This window comes from Mus musculus, chromosome 3 (genome assembly GCF_000001635.26).
Source record: "Mus musculus strain C57BL/6J chromosome 3, GRCm38.p6 C57BL/6J".
Classification (NCBI taxonomy): domain Eukaryota; kingdom Metazoa; phylum Chordata; class Mammalia; order Rodentia; family Muridae; genus Mus; species Mus musculus.
In genome coordinates, this window is record NC_000069.6 from 100,898,136 (window position 1) to 100,917,039 (window position 18,904).

The following is an 18,904-nucleotide window of genomic DNA, read 5'->3' on the forward strand; positions in this document are numbered from 1 at the left end:
AACCAGAATATGGTGTGGACCACAAACACCTATAACTGTTCAAATCTAAATGCTAAAGCTAGAGCTAAAGTACATTTAAGGGAATAAACCATCCGACCTTCAAAGTGGAACATTTAGGGTTATGGGTTGGAAACCAAATGGCCTCAAAGCCTGGAGTGTGGAAGGTGTGGTCCCAGATCATGGCACTCATGATGGTCAGACCATGGAGAGGCTAACAACATCAGTATCCATCTATTGTGATTTAGCATTGGATGGGACATTAAGAGCTGGGAGTGGGATCCCTGGGAGCTTGCCTTATCCTTAGTCCCTTCCTGCCTTGCCCTTCCTACATTCTGCTGCGGGGTCAACTGTAATGTGAGGCCAGTCTTCAGCTCAAAGCAATAAGGCCTGGTGCTGGAGAGATGGCTCAACAGTTACAAGCGCTGATAGCTCTTCTGGAGAACCTGGACTTAATCCCCAGCACCCACATGGCAGCTTACAATCACCGGTGACTCAGCCCTAGAGGGTCTCATGGCGTCTTCTAGTCTCCATGTGCACCAGGTACACATGCAGAACACAGACAAACATGCAAGCAAAATGCCCACAATGATGATTTTTATTATTATTATTTTTTTTTTTTAATCTTGGGTCAGCCAAGCTCAGTGGTAAAAGGACTTTGTAGCAAGCCCAAGACTCTGAGTTCAGCTCCTGGTACCAATATGGTAAAGGAAGAAGTTGCAAGTTGTCCTTTGACCTCCATACACATGCCTAGGAACATGTGCAGGTAACCCACACACATCTAATCAAATTAATCATTAGTTACATTTTAAAACAACAGGACTAAGTGACCATTGCAAGACTAAATTCTTGGAAACTATGAGCCAAAATAAATCCTTTTCCTTCTCCTCCTCCTTCTTTCCCTCCTTCTTCTCCCTCTTTTCCTCCTTCTTCTCCTTCTTCTTCTTCTCCTTCTCTTCCTTCTTCTCTTTCTCCTCCTCTTCTTCCTCCTCCTTCTCTCTCTCCTTCTCCCTCTTTTCCTCCTTCTCCTTCTCCTCTTCCTCTTCCTCCTTCTTTTTATGTCAAGTATTTTGTTACAGTATCAAAAGGCTGACCAACAACATGAACTACTGACCATTCTTAGGTTGCAAGACTTATTTTAAGTGAATAAGGCCTTAAATCCATGCACAAGCAGGAGCAAAAAATGTGTGTAGGTTGTAATTGCATAATATGGCCTTTGCTTGGGATTTACTGATGATACCTGTAATTCCTACACTTTACACACACACACACACACACACACACACACACACACACACACACATCAGCACACTAGCTGTGCTAATTCAAGCCCTCTTACTTTGTGCCTGGACTGCTTTTGCTGAATCATCCCCAGAAGTTTCGATCTGGAAGTCATCAGTAATAATACATAGGCTATTTTTTTCTTCCATCTTTAAATCTCATCTACTCTCAAGGACCAGCAAAAATGCTTCCCTCCTGATTCGGAGCAGTGTAACACACTGTCATCTTACTCCATCTTTAGTCAGTCTGTGTCATTTATCATAAAAATAGCATCTATTCCTTTCATCCTCCTGCACTTAAAGTCCCTTGACTCTGATGATTAAATCAACATAGGGACCCAGACAGCCTTTGAAGAGGCTGGAGCATAAACAAGGGACAGGCAAGCACTCTCTGGGACGGCTTGCAACTTTTAGACACAGAAACACAGCAGTTGGGTCCCAGCCTGGAAAGAGAGGTCTGTAGCTATTACTCCAAGAGTCCTACCTGGTAGAAGACATCACTGCTCCACATGATGTGAGTGCCTGATGGTTTCTTTAAAAACAAACAAACAAAACCCTTTCCATTGATTCAGTTGGGGGGGGGGGGCAGCACACATGGAGGTCAGAGGATAACCCGTGGGGATGAGCTTTCTCCTTCCATTATATGGGTTCCAGGGACCAGACTTAGTCATCAGGCTTGGAGGTGTGTACTTTTACCCACTGAGCCATCTCATCAGCCCCTACTTTGTCTGTTTTAAAATCGTAATTTTGGGGGCCTGGAGAGATAGCCCTGAGGTTCAGAGCATTTGTTGCTCTTGCAGAGGACCAGAGTTTGATTCCAGCTGCCTGTAACTCCAGCTCCAAGGGTCCGACACCCTAGTTGAGACTTTGCAGGCATGAGCACAATGGTGAGTGTGTGTATGTGTGCTCGAACACACACACGTGCACACACATATTCACATACATATTATATACACACATTCACTCATACACACACATAGACATACATGCACTCATACATACACATACATGCATGCAAATACACATATACACACACATACATGCATGCAAATACACATATACACACACATACACACAAAAATATTAATAAAATAAAAATATAACACTCTAACTTAAGTCTTGGTTTTGACTTTCAGCTAGTTTTTTCTCTTCCATTCAAATCTGATTGCCTAGTCTAAGCATTGCTCTTAGTATTTGCAGTTACAATGTCTGTTACATAGAACTCTACACATGACCATTTCATGAAAACTTTGGTGCCCTATGATTTCCTCCAAATGAGACAAAAGTGCTTCTCGGTGAATGTAGTCTGTAGCTCTTCATGGCACGCCAAGACCTCGGCCTTTCTCCCTGGTCTACTTTAGAGCGATCATCCAACTTCCTTTATAACCGTCCACATATCAGTGTAGGGAGAAAACTAGTTTATTATTGACAGAGACATTTCTAGAACTTTATGGTGCTTAATATGACCAATGAGATAGTTCATATGGCCATATATGACTCCAGTGGGGGTACCCAAGGTAGATGAGGCTGACTGTGTATCAGGCTTGGAGCATAGAAACAGCAGTTTCTAGTGAGAGGCAACACGTGTTCCCAGGGATCTACTTACATCCTGCTGAAGGAGGCTCTCTGAGAAACAATTGTGTTCAGTGTCTCCCACATTCCCTTCCAAAGTTTTCCCAACCCTCTGTCCTCTGGGTCCTGCCTCTGAATTTCCAATGTTTTCTCCATCATCCCCTTACCCAGACCCCCAAAGGATACTTCCTGATACCCAGCTACACATGGCAAGTCAGGTGAACGCTGTTTTCAGTAGCTTAGTGCACTATACTCTGATAACGGTTTCTCTTCATTGAAATTGAGCAATGAAAATGAGGGATGAACATCACAAAGCTTTCAACTCGTCAGAGATGCTCGGGACATTATGATGATTCTCAGCAAGGAGGCATGGCATGCTTCCACCATGCTTCTGTGCAACATGGAGTTAAGAATTACTGGGCAACATGGGACACACTCCAAGATGCTATGTCTCCTGCATAAACACGGAGTTGTTATGGAAACCAGACACAAATAACCATCTTAACAGAAAGGAAGTGACTACCTGCTATATATCGACATCATAATAGATATTTCTTCCATTCCATCTTTACCATTTGGTCCTCATACCACAACCACCACCACCACCACCACCACCATCACCACCATCATTTCACTGAGGATAAAAAGTTCTGAGCTTAAATAACACCATAATCTCATAGTCAATAGGATTGCCATACTTGAAACCCCAGCCTGTCATCACAAGCTCCTTCTGAGAAATTGCAAGTATGCCCAGAGGGCTGGGTAAAGCTCAAAATGTTATATAAACACTGGCTTCCATTCTCTTATTTGACGTTAAGTGTGGGGATTCATGGGAAGTTCTCAGTTTTGCTCTCAAGATCTATAGCTGTCTATGAAAGGCTTGTCAAAGGACTCCACATCTTACCACAGGGATTCCATCACATCAGGTTAGAGTTGTGCTACGTAAGAAAATCACAATGTAAGAAAATCAAGCCAGCGTAGCCAATAGATGGATAATGAAAAGCAGCGAAGAAAAATGAAGTGCACTGTGAAACTGATGGGTCTAAAAAGCGAATTAAGTGACGTGACCCAGACTCAGAAAAACAAATGTCTCTTTTACTCATATGTGGACGCCAAGCTTTAATGTTTGTATATGTGTAGGTAAGTGGTGTGAGCAGAGCTATAAGACTGGATTAGAGACCATGAGAAGAACTGTAGAGAACAAAAGCTCACAGGTAACATTAAAGAAGAAGAAAGGTCACGGGGGAGGGGGAGGTGTAATCGTATGGGGCGGGGGGACATGAAGAAGAACAAAATCAGAGGCTGGGTCATTATTTTTATTTACTTAAAAGTATGTCTGTGTGTGTATGACTGAGTACTTGCAAGAGTCAGTGGAGGACAGAAAAGGGTGTCAGATTCCCTGGAGTTACAGGCAGTTGTAAGCCTGATGTGGTGGGTACCAAAAACCAAAGCCTAGTCTTCTACAAGGGCAGACTGTGCTCTTAACTACAGAGCCATCTCCCCAGAGCCCAAAACAGGTTCTATTTGGAAAACATCACAATGAAAGCTAAAACTCTATATGTTAAATTCTGTTCATTTGTTTGTTTGTTTTTTGAGACACGCATTATGCTGTAGCCTTGCTGCACCAGCTCTCACTCTGTAGACCAGGCTGGCTTCAAACTCATAGAGATAAACCTGCCTCTGTCTCCCAAGTTCTGGGATTAAAGACAGGTGACACCATCACTTACTTGACCATTGGGTCTTTTTGTTTGTTTGTTTTCATTTAGAAAAAGAAAAGAGAGCTCCTCTCCCTGCAGGAGGCTGCACTGCCTCCTGAATCATGCATGCCCAGTGCACTCTTGGGTCATAAAAGGGTTCTCAGTGAACCTGCAAGGCTCTCCTGACTCTCTGTGAGGTCCACCACATCCCCCTCACTGTAATTATCAGGAAGGTGTCTCTTGCTCTTGGTGTCATCAGATGGCATTTTTTTGTCTAGGTGAACCACTGATGCCTCTCTACTCACCCACCTTTAAGACTATATCTCACAATGTAGCCCAGGTTGGCTTTGAACTCAAGACTCTTCTACATCAGCTTCCCCATTGTGGAAATTATAGGCATGTGCTACCCTACCTGGCTCCCACTGTTCTTATAAGAATGTCAGACGCCCTGGATTAGGGCCTACACACATGACACCATTTAACCCAACAGTTCTTAACCATCCTAATGCTATGACCCTTTAAGACAGTTCCTCATGTTGTGTTGGCCCCCAGTCATAAAATTATTTGTATGTAATTTTGCATCATTATTTCATAACTGTCCTTCATAACAGTTACTTCATAACTGTAATTTTGAGTCATAATGCACATATCTGATATGCAACCCCAAAAGAGGTCACAACCCACAGGTTGAGAACTACTGAAGCTGTTTAAAGGCCTAAGTCAACACAATCACATACTGAAGTATACATGGAGCTGAGAATTCATTACATAAATTTTGGGGGAAAGTCTGTAACATACGTGTGTGTATTAATAAAATCAGAGATTATAAATTGTACATACTGAGCTAGACAAATGAGCATTGGGAATTATACCAGCAAGCATATGAACAGTCTTGCTATATTTCTTCTGTTTGACCAAGAATGGATGGTTAGTGTTTGAACAGTGGGGGAACAACAGAACACCTGGTCTACCTGAGACACCTGAGGAACAGCACAGTGACTCAGCACATAGATGCTGCAGAGGGAGCTACACTGACTAATGGCCTCCCAAAACCACCATTTACTATTTTCAGTTTTACAAAAGACTGTGAAAAAGGTCTCGAAAGGTCATGAGAAGATGAAAATACAACCTATGTGCCTTCAATTTCAAAGAAAAAGAGCTGTGTCAGAGGGTCAGTTGGACTTCATGTAAGCAAACCAAATTGCAGTACTAGGGCTGTCTTTGGATCACAGTGTCCCTTCCTTGGGCTCTCAGAAAGGAAACTAGATTTTGCTGTTGCTGATATTTGGTTTGTGGTTGTTGGTTGGTTTGCCTTTATACCTTTCTTTTCTCACTAAGTCCTGGAAAAGGAAGAGCATACAAGGCAAAGTCATACAAATGGGCCACAAACACACTTACCTCTAGCTTGACATAATGAAATCATAAAAGAGCTTGTGGGCCCTTTGCACCTCAGAACCTGTGGTGGCACACACCTTTAATCCCAGCACTCGGGAGGCAGAGTCAGGTGGATTTCTGTGTTCAAGGATAGCCTGGTCTACAGAGTGAGTTCCCAAGACAGCAAAAAACCAAAACAGTCAAATGCAGTAGTCTGTACCTATGATCTCTGCAGACCCAGGGTGAGATGGACAACACAGACAGGAGAATCCGCCCAAAGCTCACCTAGAAGATAATCCTTGGTCTGTCAAACAAGACCAACAAGAAAGACCCTGTCTCACCAAAGCAGAAAGTGAGAGCTTACTCTTGAAATGTGGTCTCTGACCTCTACACACAGGCACTCACACACATATACACACATATGGACACACAATTCATAAATGTCATCTTTAAATAAAAGAGAAGTTACTAGGAGAAAAACTTACCAATAGATTTGAAGGCACACACAGGGCAACCTTGTGGTGCCGTGTTCATGCACCGGCAGAGGACACCTGCATGACCCAGTGCATGACCACATTGGCAGCAATGAGGCTCTAAAGAGACACAGGCTGCACTGTTGAAACAACGAACCCCAAGAAAGTGGGATTTCCTTCAGGAATCTCATGCCGGGAGAAGGAAAAGGCTGAAGCCAGAGGGCAAACTTGTCTCCCAGGAAAAGAGTTCTCACCGCTATGGCGACTTGCCCAACAAACCGGAGCAGAGACAGCTATGGGCGGACTTTGCCCGGATTTTCCTTATGCTTGCTTCTGCCCGCTATTGAAACCTAAAACATATCAGAACCCCAAAGATGGACTTGGAAGGGTCCCTGGGCCTCTTTATTACACCCAATATGAACACAATAAAATCTTTTGGTTTTCAATGTTATTTTACTTCTTGTCAGCAAATGTCTTCTGGTTTGTGGCTGTGCATGGTGTGTGTGTGTGTGTGTGTGTGTGTGTGTGTGTGTGTGTTCACATATGCATACAGCTGAGCATGTGTGTGGCTAGAATCCAAGACCACATACTTGGGGTATGATGGAAAGGTAAGTAGCTTGTTTTAAGAAGAGAGAAGCAAGCATTCACTTGGCATAGCCATATTGAATGGGAACACAAATGTCATAAAGCCAGCACAGCTGCCGGACAAACACCTGGCAGAACCGAACCCAGTGATGCAATCGCCATCACGTGCTCTTCCATTTTCTGTCTTGATCTCCATGTGTTTCATGCTTGGGAGACTTTTAATATTTGTACAACTTGGGGATATTGAATGGATGGGAAAATTCTTATGAATCATTTATACCTTCTTCTAGGAGTTCTGCTTCTTAAAAAGAAAATCCCAAACATACTCCTCCCCCAGCTTTTAGGGAGGTATCCTTATTGGCCCTACTTTAAAGTCTCCTTATGCCCTGGATGTTGTAACTTAAATAAAGATGCCAGAGATCTCCTTATGTGACTCTGACTCCAAGATGGCTTGGACCATCTGCCCCTGTACTTACTCAGGGACAAGCTAATCAGAACAAAGTAAAATTAGAAAGGTAAACAAGATTTGGTAGGCTAGAGGAGTTGGCAGCAGATCTGATTAAAAGCCTCTTCCTAGTGTGTGCTCATAATTATGTGGCATGTAAGAGTAGGAGCCACATATGGTTTGCCCCTGGAGGAAAAGATACAGCAACAAAATTAGACTGGCTGGAGTTATCTCTGTCCCACACAGGGGTCGAGGTATCGGGACCTCCATTTCTTAGAAAAGTTAGCTCGTACAGGGCCATTGTGGTGTCATATGGCCAAGGAATTCCAACATTAGACATATAAATAAATTCTACAAAGATATAAACATTATATTATGTCAGCAATTGAATCAGAATTGCATCAACTTTGGCCTGAAGATTTTTCTTGGGCCTAATGACAATTAGCACTCAGACCACTAAAGGTTGATAATACACTGTTCGGGACATGGCAATCTACTCAGGCTGGCTTGGAGATTTTCTTTCTGTCTAGGGCTCTTGAAACTGTAAGAGCTACCAACCTGAAAATGGGCTTCATGCTTTGGCAAAATATGCCTCTAGATTCTTAAAAGCTGGGCTGTGGGTTGGTGAGGGGAAATGATTGTAAAAGCCAACTGTTCTGTTACGGTTTATCAGTGATGACTAAACTTATGACCAAGAGGAAGTTAAAACCTGTGTCAAGGGACAACGTGATAGGATCTATGTCTTGGAACAACATGAATCTATCCCTGCCTGCTGAGCTCTGTATAAATAAGGAAACACCTGGACTGCCAGTCGGTCAGGCTGCAAGAGTCCCCCGACCCCGTGCCTGACTCACCCCTCCCTCACAGACCCCTTATCTCTTCTGCAGGGCCTGGTCATCACCAGGGCTGGCCATCACCGGGGCTGGCCTCCAGCATTCACTAGATTTAGCTCAAAATATAGAAATGAAGAAGTGGAGACTGAGAATAACAAGTCTTTCTCAGCATGTGTAGTAATTAGCTTGATGGAGTAATTCTGCAAGGTCCTCTGCATATATAATCTATATTATACTGTATATACTAATATGTATATAGTATTACATTAAGTATACTAGATAAGCCTCTGGCTTAACCTCATCTCACTCATTTCATCTGAGGAATGATCAGTCTGGAATCCTGCTGGTGGAAAATGAAACCACAGCCCAAGTTCTACCTACACCATTTTATACGGGGTGCTATTTTATATGGGGTGCCACTTTATACGGGGTGTGGAATCTGGGAAGGAGCTGTAGACAAAACGCTTGTGGGCCCCAGATAGGATGATGTGTCTCCAACTCTAGAGAACACAACAGAGTGACTCTAGCAATGCATTCCTGTTTGTCTTTACATTGTTTTGACAACAGGATGCTGTGATTTGGATTGTAAATACCCCCGAAGGCCCACACAGGCCTTGTTGCCAGTCATGTGCACCCTGCTGGAAGGTGATGGAGCCTCTGTGGGCTGAGGGTGGCTGGAGGCTGAATGGTTACCAGCTCTTTCACTGCTCCCTGTTCTGCAGCCTGCTTCCCAGTTGTCACCAGGTAAAAAGACACAGATCAGCGCCACCACCAGGCCATTGACGGCAGACTGAAACCTCTGAATGGAGAATCAAAAGAATCTTTCCTTCTTGATTATCTGGAACCTATTGTTACAAGAGTGGAAACCTAGTGTGTGAGACTAATAAGACCTACCTTACAGTGCCTGTGGACATACATATATATGGCATAGATAGATAGATGATAGATAGATAGATGATAGATAGATAGATAGATAGATGATAGATAGGTAGAGAGAGAGAGAGAGAGAGAGAGAGAGAGAGATAGATAGATAGATATAGAGAGATAGAAAGATAAATATATCTTCATAGTTCTTTGTCTTCATTGGTTTCACGTAAGTGTCTCTCTCAGTGACCTCCCGAGTCCCTAATGCTCTGTCCTTGCACCCTCACACAGTGCCCTGGTTCCCACCCATCCCCATGACTGCTGCTTCCCTTGCGGCTTCTGCAGAACACTACAGTACAGAGACCTAAACAGAGCTCTGCTGGGGCTGAAATGCCCAGGTTTTCACGGCATTGTCAGGGATATTTCACAGAGACTTTTACAAGGATAATAATGGCGATCTGGGAGCTGATTTTAATATTTTATAAAAGTCTAATCTGAAATACTGTTATCAGCAGTAAAGCTTTACAAAGCAAATAAAACATAGATTTTTTTCCTTTGTCCTTTGGAATGGAATTATATAAAACAACTGTGCATTTCATGAGAAAAAAATTAAAAATAAATATTGTTATGAAGCCCCGTAAGCTGCAAGAGAATTAATATATATATTAATATATATAATTTTTGCCTTTAAAACACTCACGGTGCAGCAAAGATAAACTTAATAGGTGTGATGATGTGTGAAGATAATTACAGGCATTCAAATATATTTGGGAGCTTAATCTAGACATGAGTAGGGTTGGGTGGTCATGGAAGACTTCCTGGAGGAAATGGGACTAAAAGGCTTCTGGGAAATATCCAGGCAAAGGCTGTGTGAAGGCTACAGAAAGAGGCCAGGTGAGAGGTTCCATATAAACGGGTTAGAAAGTGCATGGAACTAGACATGAAAGAAGCTGTGTCCCACGGGGCACCAGAAGAGACCAGAGCAGAGGTGGGTAGAGGTATGCGGGTGACGTCATGTTACCTCACTTCTGTTTCAGAAGCTATCTGAAAGTGAGTATGGCAGTGGTGCACACCCAGCACTCGGGAGGCTGAGGCAGGAGGATGATGAATCTCTAGCCAGCCTGTGTCACACAGTGTAGCCCTGTTTCAAAGTAAACAAATAAAACATCTGGGAAAGTGGTGCAATAAAGACCTATGTATCCTTCACCAAGCTACTGCAGTAGAGACAGAGAGAAAAGAGAGAAAGAGGCAGAGAGAACACAAATGACTTGGGGAAGTGGTAACAATATTTGCTAAGATGTGTAACAAACACCGGTAGCTGCTGGATCTTCCCCATGGTGTCTCCAACAGGGACCCAGAGCAGAACTACAGTGCAGAGAGGGGAGCAGTAGGGTGCCATACGGCTGTAAATATTTCAATATATTTTCTCTGTTTTATACTTCTTACTCTCCTAGGGAAACTTGGGGTATTAACTGGTCTAAATTACGGAGTGCAGCTGCTCTGTGCACACCGTAGGAATGTCTGTCTAGAGCACAGGAAGCAGAGCTTGTCAGCATGTCATGATCAAACCTCGGAGGAACACTTACCTCACCACAGGAAATTTTATCCAAGATAGATTGTATCTGCATCTGCACTGCGTACAGAACATACAGAAATATATATGCTTTATACATTCAGAGAATAAGACTGTCTTCCTGCCATCTGCAACGGAGCAGCTTTTGCTCATCTGGGGACAATGTTGTTCCTGCTGAGAACATAGGAAATAAACAGATTGGAGCCAAAAGAAGAAGGACCCAGAGTATAAGGGAATGAACTCCTATTGCAGGTCATTCTTAGAAACAATACTAATATAAATTACATGAAATAAATTCTATCTCCCAACAGTTTCATCTCTTCTAACCGTGTTCTGCTGAAATTAAGCCACACGGGCACATTTCTGTGTGTCCACAGAGACCCAGCGCAAAGGAAGAGATGGGATCATTCTGAGACCTCCTGCTCCCAAGGAAGCAGCTGTGGAGCTGGGATGGAGAAGCACACCAGTCAGCTAAGAGGCACAGAGAAAACAAAGCAAGCCAGGTAAGCCTTTGGAGACAACAGAGTCCAGGTGGGTGTTACTCAGAAGGCTGGTTTGAAGCTAACTCTCCTGATTACATGGTTTTGCCAAGGCCTATTGCACAGCTGCCCCAAAAGGAATTTATTATAATTTATTGTAATTCTGTTTTAGTAGCCATCTTAAGAGTATAGCAGAACAAATAAAAATGATTTAAATAATTATTTTATTTAGAATTTTATTAAAATATTACTACTTTAGGGTAAATAAACTGTGATGCACCAACGCAATGAAATATTCTTTGGAATAAGAAAAAAGTGAGGGCCAGGTATGGTGGCGGACGTCTTTCATCCCAGCACTTGAGAGTCAAAGGCAGGTAGATGTCTTCCAGGCTAGCCTGGTCTACATAATGAGTTCAAGGTCAGCCTGGTCTACAAAGTAAAATCATGTCTTAAAAGATATAAGAAAAGACAGACGGATGGAAAGAAAGAGACAAGGGAAGGGAAAGAAGGGGAAGGAAAGGGAAGGAAGAAACAAGGGCTGGGGAGAGAAAGGGAGAAGGAAGAGAAGGAGGAGGTAGCCATCGAGCCATGAAATTACCAAGCTGTGAGGTGACATGAAGGACACTCGGATCGGAGGGACAGCAGAGACAATCAGTGTAGATGCTGACTTTTTGAGTCCATCTGCATAACACTCTGGGAAAAGGGGCATGAGTGGAGGTAGGTAAAGATGCCAGTGGTTGCCAGGAGACTGGAAAGAGGACCAGCGGAGGAGATGCTGCACAGGGGACTTTGGAGACTGACTCTGTGGTGGCTGAATCATGTTGTGCATTTGTCAAAACCTATAGAACATAAGCCGCCAGTGTGAACCCTGATGCAAACCGTGACATTCAAGTGACTACACCATGACTTCAGTTCACACACTGACACGTCACTGTGGTGCAGGATGTTGGGGGTGGGAGGGTGTCTTACATTGGGAGAAACATTATCCACTCAATTTTGCTGTGAAGCTAAAACTGTTCTTTTAAATGTTTATTTATGCTACAACCAGGAGATAGTTCGGGGGCAAACGGCAAGCTGTGTCAACGTGAGGCCCAGAGTCCAGATCCCCAGTGCCCACATAGATGTTAGGTGGATATGGCTGCCTTCTTAGCTGGCTCGATTAGGTGAGCTCTGGGTTCAAGTGAGAGACGTTGCCTCTGACGGCAAGATGGAGAGAGAGAGCAGGGGTGTACCTAACACTTGTCCAGACACGGAACCATGCAGACAAGTTTATACTTTAAAATCATGAAAATAGATGTAAAAGTGTGCCATCCCAATGAACAACCAATGACCTATTTCACATCCTTTTCCCCACTATAAATCTTTGAAAGTCAGCACATACTTTATACAGCATATCTGAATTTGGACTAACCATTTTTCAAGTGAGTAACAGCTGCACGAGGCAGCTGATTCCCACATAGCAAAGCAGGGGACTGGGAAGTGGCTGTGTGGGATGCTCTGCCAGGACCGTCCTCTACTCTTCCTAACTCCCCAACTCCGGAGGGCAGCATTGCTCCAAGCCTTGTACAAAATGAGGACAAACTGCTGTTTGTTCAATAAAAGCAGCTTCCAAGCCAGTCTCCAAGCCCACGGTGGCTCTCAGCCTTCCTAATGCAGTTCCTCGTGCTGTGGTGATCCCAGCCATCAAATTACTTTTGTTGCTGCTTCATAACTATAAACTTGCCACTGTTATGGATCATAATGGAAATATCTGTTTTCAGATGGTCTTAGGCGACCCTCGTAAAAGGGCCATTCAACACCCGCAAGAACCGCTGTTCTAAGCCTTTCCACCAAGATTGCTGTCTCTCAGCCCCTCATATACAAATATTTGGCAGCCTCATCCTGTACCCCCACCTCAGTTCAGACCTACCACAGATCCACAGCAACCATTTTCTTAGCAGAGCAACACGGAACGTTGAGGGCAGAAGGGCTTGGCTACATCAGAAATTCTGGAAAACGACATGTGTTGCTCATTAAATAAGAGAAGGAAATAGGAAATGTTGCCTCAGTGCAAAAGATAGAAAGTTCTTCCAGGTTCTACATACCGCGCAAATAAATGAACATTTTATTAAAATGAGTGCTGATTTAAATGCTTCTTAGGAAATAGGTACTTAAGGAAAAATAGCTGCTGTCAATCTAGAATGCATAGCTAGGCTCTGCCTGAGTAGGTGAGGGAGATTTATATTTTCTTGCAGCTGGGAACATTATTTATATTTCCTCCCACATCTCTGGAACTAATGTATTAACGTCTCTATATACTATGATGTATTATAATCTACTCATGCTGGAAATGCTGTTACTAAGCTGTGGGCGACCTGTGCTCGGAAAAGTTGGCTGTCGTCATCTGAATTAGAAGAGATGCTGCATTCAACCACAGCCTGTCCTTTTATGGTCATTCTCAAGGTCTACCACTCAGTGGAGTGAGGGGAGAGACCGTTTGTGTGTGTGTGTGTGTGTGTGTGTGTGTGTGTTAATAGCTCTGCCAAAGGAAGGGAAAGAAAAGTCAGAAGGGGGTTCAAGTATAAAAACAAAAGCCATGCAGCCCCCAAAATCCTGCAGACAAAGCAGAATAGTGTGAACGGCACATGTGGCACGTGGGGGGAGTATGCACTTGTGTGTACATGGGCATACACTGTGTGTGTGGTCATGCACTTGTGTGTATGTATGGGCATACACTTCTGAGTGTGTATGGGCATGAACTTGTGTGTGTGGGAGGCATGCACTTGTGTGTATGTGTACATGGCTATGCACTTGTGTGTGTGTGGTCATGCACTTCTGTGTGGGGGCATGCATTTGTGTGTGTATAAGGGCATGCACTTGTGGGGGACATGTACTTGTGTGTGATTGTGTGTATGGGCATGCAGTTGGGGGGGACATGTACTTGTGTGTGTGTGAGCATGAACTTCTTTGTGTGGGGGGCTTGTGTGTGCATGGACTTGTGTGTGTACATGGGCGTGCACTTGTGTATGTGTTCATGCACTTGTGTGTGTGGTCATGTACTTGTGTGTATGTATGGGCTTGCAGTTGTGTGTGTGTGTGTGTGTATAGGCATGGACTTGTGTGTGGGTGTGCACTTGTTTGTATATGTATGGGCATGCAGTTGTATAGGGGCCATGCAGTTGTGGGGGCATGCACTTGTGTATGTGAATGGCTCATGTGGTATTTGTGTGTGTATGGGCATGCATTTGTGTGTCAGGGGGGCATTACATAAATTGTACTTACAGTCAAAAAAATCATCATTAGATGCCTAACCCTCACCTGAGTCTTCCTTCAAATGAGGGACACTGAAAAAAACTAACAAAATGTTAGATATATGGTATGTTTAAGTTAAGAAGTCTTCATGGAAATTTTAAGATATTCTCCATCTAACCTTTACAAATAGGTGTCTTAATATAATATTAATATAACTGAATAAAATGACATATCTTGAGTTTGTTTTAAGAATTTTTAGCAAAGAAGAACAATAAAACTTGGGGGTGTATACTAAGCAAGACTGGCAGACTTCCTGTTACCAGTGAGTCTGTGCTGGGCTCATAACGTACAAGTTCCTTATGCCTTTCCCTATGAAAGTTTAGAAATCATGCATGGTAAGTTTTAGGACATATGAATTTTATTTTGTTTTTTTAAAGATAGGCTTTCTCTGTGTAGCTCTGGCTGTTCTGAAACCCACTCTGTAGATCAGGCTGGCCTCAAACTCAAATATCTTCTTGCCTCTGCCTCCCTCATGCTGTTATTAAAGGTGTGCACCACCATAGCCTGGCTAATACATGAATATTTTAACAAACAATATGTGAATATTTTAAACAAAAATGTTAACAAAAATGTCAGATTTCAGACTTGAGCCTACATAATGAGTTATATATATTCTTCTAAATTGTTGGCTTGTTTAACAAACACATTTTCTCAATAAAAATGTATATTATACATATGCATACACACATACAGTCATGTACATCCACCCTTTCACATATGCACACAGGCATATATACACATACACATAATACACATACATACATACATATACACACACACACACACACACACACACACACACACACACACACACACTCACTCACTCATCCCTTGGTGAAGAATTGTTTCCAAGGTGCTCTGTAAATACCAAGAGCTACACATAACCAAAACCCCTTGTCTAGAGTGTACAGAGTTTGCATTTCATTCTCCTGTGTAGTTTTAGTTGTTTCTAAATTATTTATAATATAATATAATAATATCACATATACCATGCAACTGCTAAGTGGTTGCTGTACTGTATTGTCTGGAGAGTAAGAAACATATAATGTTAGCACAGATTAATATATTTTTAAATTTTATTTTTATTTATATTGATGTTTTGCCTACATATATGTATGCTCACTATGTGTGTGCCTGGTGCTCTTGGAAGCAAGAGAATGCCAGGTCTCCTGGAACTGTTTTTTACAGATGGCTGTGAGCTGCCATGTGGGTGCTGGGAACCAAATCCACGTTCTCTGGAAGAGCAGCAAGGGCTCTTCACCATCAGACCGTCTCTCCAGCCCAAGTGATTATATTGATTGCAGAGCGTAGGTTTCCAGTAGGACACCTCCATGCATACATAATTTGATCCTCGTCGCCTCTTCTAGTCACTCTTTATCCTGCCTCCCGCTCTTCCCTCATTTCTTTCTCACATCTCTAGTGCTTTCATCTGTTTTTTTTTCCTATCTTCTACATACAAGGGAAAGCATACAATATTTGTTTTTATTTGTTTGTCTTCTTTATTTTTGAGACATATTCCCAGAAGTAGTATGGTTGGATTATATGAAACTTTTGTATTAAATATCTCAAGGAGCCTCTATACTGATTTCCACAGTGACTGAACTAATTTAATTTACATTTCCACTAGCAGTGAACAAGGTTTTTTTTTTTTTTTCTTTTCTTTCATTTTTTTTTGTTTTGGTTTGTTATTGATTTGTTTTGCTTGTTTGTTCAGAACAGAGTTTCTCTGTGTAGACCTTGCTGTCCAGGAACTCTCTCTGTAGACCAGGTTGGCCTCGAACTCACAGAGATCTGCCTGCCTCTCTGGAGTTCTGGGATTAATAGTGTGCACCACTACTGCCTGGCTTGTTTGTCTTTTTGATGACTGAGGTGAGATAGAACCTCGATGTAGTTGGTCTGCATTTCCCTGATAGCTAAGGGTGTTGACTATTGTTCATGTGTTTGCATGTAGCTTGTACACAGGTGCGTGTTCACGTGTATATCTTCACTTAAAAGTGTGCTCATTTCCACTGCTCATTTATTGATTGAATGAATTGGTCTCTTGTCCTCCTTTTCAGGTCTGTATGTATGATAGCCGTGACTCCCATTAGGTTAATACTCGGCGAGGATTTTCCTCTTATTCTGTGGGCTGCCTCTTTACGCCATTGTCCTCTGCTGTAGAGAAGCCTTTTAGTCCAGTGCATCTTTATCAGTTCTTACTCTTACTTCCAGGACTCCTGGAGCCCGATGCAGAAAGCCATTGCTTAACACCTACAACCGGAAGAAGTTCCAGAGTTCCAGGTCTTACATCCAGGCCCTATGTCAATTTGAGTTGGTTTCTGAACAGGGTGAGAGATAAGGACCTAGTGTTGCTCTCTAACTTCCTTAATATCACTGTTGCAGAACGCTGCCCTTTTTTTCCAATGAATGTTTTGGTTCCTTTGTCAAGAGCCAGACGGGTGCAGCCACATGGGCTTATATCTACGCTGTATGGGTCTGCAGTGGTACCATGCTGCTTTCGTTACTTGGCTGTAGCAGACTTGTGCAGCCTCCGGAATTGCACCTTTTAATCAGGACTGCTTTAGCTGCTTAGATCTCTTGTACTTCCACAAGTTTTAGGATTAAATGTTTTCTTTATGTGAAGAATGTCATTGGAGTTTTTATGAGTGTTACATTGACTATATTGCTTTTGGTAAGGCAGCCATCTTAACACTATCGATTCTGCCAACCTGTGAGTATGGGAGGTCTCTCAATTAGTCTTTGCCCATATTGACATGCCATCCTGACAAGGAGCAAGCCATGAAACTAACCAGGGCAAAAGTGGACCACACCAAAGGTCCAATTTAAAACAACATTTTCACCGGGCATGGTGGCACACGTCTTTAATCCCAGCACTTGGGAGGAAGAGGCAGATGGATTTCTGAGTTCGAGGCCAGCCTGGTCTACAAAGTGAGTTCCAGGACAGCCAAGGATACACAGAGAAACCCTGTCTCGAAAAACAAAAACAAAAACAAAAACAAAACAAAAAACAAACAAAAAAACCAACCAAACAAACAAACAACCCCAACATTTTCCAAATTAACCTCAGAAAGTGTCGAGTTTACTAAAGTCAAGTACTAAAGGAATCCTGACAGGGAAAACAGCTTGTTAGGTTAAAAAGCAGTGTTTACTGGGAGCACAAAGTATGCTTTGTGACCAATTCTTTTTTTTTGTTTTGTTTTTGTTTTTTTAAGATTTATTTATTTATTATATGTAAGTACATTGTAGCTGTTTTCAGACACTCCAGAAGAGGGCATCAGATTTCACTAGGGATGGTTGTGAGCCACCATGTGGTTGCTGGGATTTGAACTCGGGACCTTTGGAAGAGCAGTCGGCACTCTTAACCACTGAGCCATCTCGCCAGCCTTGTGACCAATTCTTTACCACATCAGCTTGAGCACTCCAGAACTGTGGCTTCAATTTTAATGACAAGCATTGACACCACACATAATATGAAATCTGACTTCTAAATGCATTTGTTATTTTCCTTATATTATTCATTTTAGTCAATTATATATTTTTTAATGTGGAAGATATGTGCAACTAATATAATCAAAACACATTTATCCATGTTGTTAAAAGAAAATATATAATCTTCCAGATACCTTTTAAAAATATTTATTCTCGAGAAAGATGAATAGTGAGCTCCTGTGTGATGACCACATAAAGGGAGTTCACAGAAGGACATGAGCGAGTGTAAATGAAGCGTCCACAGTGTGAGACTGACACTTTCTGACTGCGTCAACCGGAGTCTATGTGGGGACCATGACAGACACTTGCCAGTCAACAGAAGTCAAATCCAAAGGGTGAAACGTCAAAAATAAGACCATGAAGACTTTTTCTACAAGAGCAGGTAGGTAAGTTACAGTGGGGCCGATGCCTTGTGTAGTTTGAGTCCAGCCTTCGCCTCTATGGAGAGCTTGAAAACTGACATCATTCTAACTGTCTAACTGTCACCTTCTCAAGGTTGGAAGCTGCCCATTTATCACCAAGAGTCAGTATCGGGGAACTATTTAATGCCTGTTGTCTCTCATAATTACATCACCTCATAATCTATTCCTGCCTTCGTTGCTTCCCTCTTTCCTTCCTTTCTTTAATGACCTTGAACCTGCTATTCCTGCCTCCACTTCCCAAGGGCTGGGATTATTGGCAAGTGCCATGCCTGGCTCAGCAGTGAATTTTTAAATAAGCCAAACTATCTAGAACTTGCTGAGTCCTGGAGCCTGTTCAACCCCTTCCTTCCCTGTCTCAGCCCAATTTTAATTTTTTTATTATAAAGAGCTAAACAAAGTTATTGGTGCTTCTATTTTCATACAAGCTAATCCCACTAGATGGCACTAAAGAGTCGCATGTTAGGAATCGGGCCGTGCTAACCTCAGAAACAAAAATAAGCTATCTGAACTAGCAATGCATTTCCCCGATG

General features: G+C 42.6%; 1 long non-coding RNA gene across 1 annotated transcript; it reads left to right on the plus strand.

Moving 5' to 3' along the window:
- Window positions 1-10,801: 10,801 nt before the first annotated feature.
- Gm40108 lies at window positions 10,802-17,085 on the plus strand. Its single transcript, XR_867505.1, has 3 exons — window positions 10,802-10,945; window positions 11,071-11,196; window positions 16,675-17,085. It is a non-coding gene; the product is annotated as a predicted gene, 40108 (long non-coding RNA).
- Window positions 17,086-18,904: the final 1,819 nt, after the last annotated feature.